The sequence below is a fragment of the Miscanthus floridulus genome, chromosome 11 (assembly GCF_019320115.1).
Source record: "Miscanthus floridulus cultivar M001 chromosome 11, ASM1932011v1, whole genome shotgun sequence".
NCBI classification, from domain to species: domain Eukaryota; kingdom Viridiplantae; phylum Streptophyta; class Magnoliopsida; order Poales; family Poaceae; genus Miscanthus; species Miscanthus floridulus.
The window spans coordinates 71,507,600-71,512,153 of record NC_089590.1 but is presented as its reverse complement, the minus strand read 5'-3'; the positions used below and the strand labels follow the sequence as shown (position 1 = coordinate 71,512,153).

Below are 4,554 nucleotides of genomic sequence, written 5' to 3'. Positions count from 1 at the left end.
AAAAAAACCTTTAGTCCCGGTTCGTATTACCAACCGGGACTAAAGGGTGCCGGTCCTCGTGGCATGTCAGGAGGCATCTTTAGTCCCGGTTGGTGTTACCCGGGACTAAAGGACCCCTTTAGTCCCGGATGCTTGCTCCCGGGTGGGGAACCGGGACTAGAGGGGGTTCCCCACCGGGAGTAAAGGCCGTCTCTGTATCAGTGATGCAGTACCACCGAACGCGCACGCGTGCGTGTACCCTACTTTTTTGAAAAAAATTCAGAAAAAAGATGTGACACTATGGTATGAACTTTGGTGGGTAGTGTCCCACTGGACAACCTTACCCCTAAACGAAAGGTCCTTTCGCATCCATGTAACCAATATTCTGGATGAACTCGTTTCTCTTAATGGCTTTCTCCGAACAAGGGCAAACTCCTAAGTTGCTCTTGGCTGTTAGGATCAATTTTGAACTAGAAGTCCAAAGCTTGAGGGAACAAACTAAGAATCGGTCAAAAGTCTGAGCACCATATGGTTGTTCACCCTTTGGTTTTTCCTACCTGACAAAAAATCCAAAGCTTGAGGGAAGAAACTAAGAATCGGTCAAAAGTCTGAGGACCACATGGCTGTTCACCCTCCCTACCTGACAAAAAGGACCAGGGCGGCGCACAGAGTTTAAATAAAACATAGAAACAACACAATGCAGTCATTATCATTGGTCCGAGATGTGTGTGTGTATATAATTATATACCCCATCATATTTTGTCTGGGAAGTACAAGTACATGACAAGCAACAGGTATCAGTGCATTGGAATCTTCGGTCACGAACACGCCGCCCTGATGAGAACCTTCTCGAGTCTCGACGCCCACAAGAATCATCTCTATAGTATATATAGCCCTAATAAAACCAATCTCCTAATTGTCTCACCCACACTGTCTGTCACACTGACACTTATTATTAATATTGCTATTACAGTTGCAGTGATAGTAGTATATCATTCGTATCATCGAAGCATGCATGAGCTTTGACAACCATGCAAATAAAATGTTGCTAGCTCATGGCCGCGACGCCGCCGACGCCACCAGCTGCTGCACGTTGACCGGGTGGACGAAGGTCCCGTTGCCGCCGAATATTATCTTCGCAGCGATCTGCGACACGGCTTCAGTCGGATGGTAATTGTCCCAGAAGAGGTGGTTGCTGCGACTCGGGCACAGGGGAGCCGAGAAGTTGCACCCGGACGCGCCAAACTGCCCTTCGCCGCAGCACGCCGTGTCGAGCACCGTGAAGTCTGTGCAGAAAAAAAAGACAAAGCATTGACACATATGAGAATTACTCCCTCCATCCCAAATTGTAAGTCATTCCAAGAATCTTGGAGAGTCAAACTTTTTCAAGTTTGACTAAAATTATAGAGAGAAACACAAAGATTGATGACATCAAATAGGTATAATATGAAAATATAACTAATGAAGAATCTAATGATACTTACTTGGTATGATAAATATTATTATTTTGTTATATAAATTTGGTCAAACTTGAAAAACTTTGACTCTACAAGATTCTTGGAATGACTTACAATTTGGGATGGAGGGAGTATATCTCAATCGGAACCTTTTAGGCCTTGTTCGGTTGTATGCAGGGTTCAAAATTTCGGCGAAATTTCGCGAAATTCGGTAATTTCGGTGGTGGCCGAAAGAAAATCCGAAATTTTGTAATACACTAATACATGTGTTATATAACTTTAGACTCAATTTTTTATTATTTATATTGCATATTTTTGTATTCAATAGATGTGTAGTCATAAATCATACTAATATTTGTTTAGATTTAAATGTTTTTTTTAGAAAAAACATACTTCATGTGCTAGTCTCTAAAAAAAATTCGCCGAAATTTCGGCCGAATTTCGCGAAATTCGGTAGTTTCGGTGGTGGCCGAAATTTTTGCAATACCGAAATTGAAAACCCTGGTTGTATGGGATTGATTCCCAGCCGAACCGTTTCTTCATTAATTTCTTTAACTCCGGAACCGTTCCTCATGCAGAACGGTCCGTTCCGGGGTAACCGAACATAGCCTTAAGATTCTATAAGAAATTTTTGTAACTGAACAGAGCCTTAAAAAATTTTGTGGGAGGAGCTGAGCTTGATGGTCATTACTGAAGCTAGGCGTGGAGGGGTTTTCCAATACCCACTTGGCCATCTTGATCGAGTCGACCAAGGAGTAGTTCATGCCGGGCAGCTCCCCACTGAGGTCCTGCAGCATGGTGGCGAACATGGGGTAAAGCTGGCTGGAGAGGTTGTTCGGCGCGGCGAGGCACCCGTACTTGTCGGTGGCCTTGGGGTCCTGGAGATTATGAGCTATGAGTCTCTGCGACGGGCAGCAACCCACCAGCGACGTGCTCACCACGCTGAACTTCCTTGCCCCAACGCCATACAAGTCCTGCAGCATCTCACTTGGTCTCAGAGAAGAACCTGACATGTACGTCAGTATAGTAAAAGACAGAATGGATGGAATATTTCGGCGATACCCTCAGATAGGCTGCGTAGTAGGCAACGAGGCTTTGCAATAGTTCCGTGTCGTTGGTTTGGGGGCCTATATCGATGTACTCGAACAGGTCGTTGCTGCCGGCGCTGATGAAGAAGAGAGATTTGGATAAGAGATCGGCTGACCTGTTATCACCACTTGCCCACAGTCGAGCAAGATTCGTAAAGCTCCCGACCTGATCAGCCATGGACAGAACTTGCTTACACTGCACAGAAACAAATTAAAACCCCGGTCAGCCAAATGCGTGTATGGATAAAAGAGAAGTGCTCATCAAAACAGCAGATGCGTGTTCGTGCGTAGAAGTACCATTACTGGTCCATTGCCGGTTTTAGGAAGGAGCCCCGACCCTCCTGACGCGAAGTTGATGCCCGTGCTCATCCACTGGCTCGCGTTCGACAGGGACAGGAAAGGCAGCGGGCTCTCGGCAAAGCCAAGCTCCTGTGCTGTTCAATTGATCGGTAACAAGTTCGTCAGACACAATCCTATATGTCCTGCTTTTGCTGAGAATTACTCGCGTACATACCTAGCTTGTCCGCCAGGTTGTAGCCATTGCTGAACCTGCCGGTGGGTGCATGGTCGAGGTAGTCCACGCCGTAGTGCGGGTAGTAGGCTTTGCAGTCGACGTCGCACTTCTCAATGAAGTTGTTGTTGCCGACGTCCACTATGGAGTCCCCGAACACGAACATCGCCGGCAACGAGCGGCTCCGCAGCACCGGCACCACCCTGCAGCGCGAGCTCGAGCAACAACAAGCACACGGCAGCGAGCCTGCAGGATGCCCCACCGTGGATGGCCATTGGTTGGAGGCCCTCCTACGCCGTTCCTTGCTCTTGACGGAGCTCCCTCACAATTAGTGTGAGTATATGTGACGCAGCTGCAGGTCTTCCCAAGGTGTCAATGTACGAGTACATATAGACATGCATGTGGATGAAAATAAGAAGAAAAAACAGGATCACCTAGTGGGGGATGACCCAATGCTGAACATGTATTTTCATATGGCTCTATGGCCGTATCTTCCAACACCTCGCCCCGGAAAAGCCGAAGGATAAACTCTTATTTTGTTCCGTAATGAATAAACAGTTAAACTGTAAGCTTTGTATTTCTCGACCACACGACGGTACCGACATTACAGAAAATGCACATAGGTTCAATTTTGCAACCACGGCTTACCACTGGTGCAGAGGCCACTACAAGTACTTATGTAACCACATATGCAGCTAGACTGAAACGTCTTGTACTCTTGTGTCATTGTGTGTGTGCCAGGCTGCCAGCTTATAGAAGAGTACTACAGCTTTTGGATTAATTACTGCCTGTGGGTCCATTGTACATTCTTTTTTTTTTTTTAAATCATGTTTGGATTTTCAGTCCGTCTAGGGTTGCAGGCTGGTGGCTCTTGGCCCACAACAAGTGAACAAGTTTAGCTACGAGTAGAAACGACGTTCCAACAAAGCTGGCGTTGTTAAAAACAAATACGGTAAGAGCTTTGCCCCAAAATTTATTAGACGAACAAAGAGAAAACAAAGACAAGACGATAATTACAAAACCACCTGTTGACTCAGCTACGAGGAAAGCAACTTAAAAAAAAACTGAAACGAAGACAAAAGACTGAAACCGATAAAAAGCAGAAATGCTAAACGTCTAACTGGGTGGCCAAGAAATAAAACTGGAAAAAATGCTCACACTGATAGTAAGGAACACTAGAGGTGGTTAAAGATGAGACGATGGCTTGTTGTGTTGCCGTATTGAACCGTTGAATATCATCATTAATCAGTTGTGCGACTTGTATGGGTTGTAGCTCTTGTTGTTGGAAAGTTCTTTAACTTCGCTCCTTCTGGATATTCCACCAAACATAGATTAGAATTCCGTCAAAAGAGACGTTATGTGCCTTATCGAATTTCACTCTGCATTTTTTTCAGTATTTGTAAATAGAGCCGTTTTCGGGGTTGTTTTGCAGTTGTAATAAGTTGAAGCAATTTTCGACTATGGACCACACCTCTTTGGTAAAGATATAGTCTTCGCACAGATGCATGAGTGTTTCCGG

The 4,554-nt window shown here is 45.4% G+C and overlaps 1 pseudogene; it reads right to left on the bottom strand.

Annotated features, from left to right (window-relative positions):
- Window positions 1-823: 823 nt before the first annotated feature.
- Window positions 824-3,310, bottom strand: LOC136491215 (GDSL esterase/lipase At5g55050-like; annotated as a pseudogene).
- Between the last annotated feature and the right edge of the window lie 1,244 nt (window positions 3,311-4,554).